The sequence below is a fragment of the Sinocyclocheilus rhinocerous genome, unplaced genomic scaffold (assembly GCF_001515625.1).
Source record: "Sinocyclocheilus rhinocerous isolate Xijiao unplaced genomic scaffold, SAMN03320098_v1.1 scaffold2558, whole genome shotgun sequence".
Taxonomy (NCBI): Eukaryota; Metazoa; Chordata; class Actinopteri; order Cypriniformes; family Cyprinidae; genus Sinocyclocheilus; species Sinocyclocheilus rhinocerous.
The window spans coordinates 1-706 of NW_015655145.1; positions in this window are offsets into that span (position 1 = coordinate 1).

Consider the following 706-nt stretch of genomic DNA (forward strand, 5'->3'; position numbering starts at 1 on the left):
TAACCTTTATCTCTCCGTTTTGGGTCTCCTTCTGTACTGTGACAGTACTGCAGAAACATGAACAAATAATTAACAAATGTTTACTTCAAATTATTCAACTTATTATTAAATGTTAATTTATTGAACATATTAATAAATGCTAATTTTCAACATATCCAACCTAATTTTCAAACTTTTGCTAAAAAAAAATCACTATATTTCTTGCTTAAAATTAACCCAAAATAGGTAGGAAATTAACATGTATTAATATGATAAATAAACATTTATTAATAAGTTAAATACTAATTAAAAAAAACTTTTTAAAAATGGCTTATTAATAAAAATTCAGCTTTTGATTATTGCTGATGCCTCTAGTAAATATGTGTTTGATTTTTAATTTACAACCTATTTTGGGTTCATTTTAAGCAAGAAATATAGTAATGTTTAAGCAATAGTTGAGTTAAATAAAACTACTTAAATTAAAAATTGAACCCACCGCTGGATCAAAACAACCTAGTGCTGGGTTGTATTTACATACATATACATACACATACATATAACCAGTGTTGGGGAGTAACTAGTTACATGTAACGGAATTACGTAATTTAATTACAAAATAAAAGTAATTGTAATCAGTTACAGTTACTAAGAAAAAATGTGTAATTAAATTACATTTACTTATGAAAATGTTAATGATTACAAAGGGGGTTACATCTGAATATTTTTT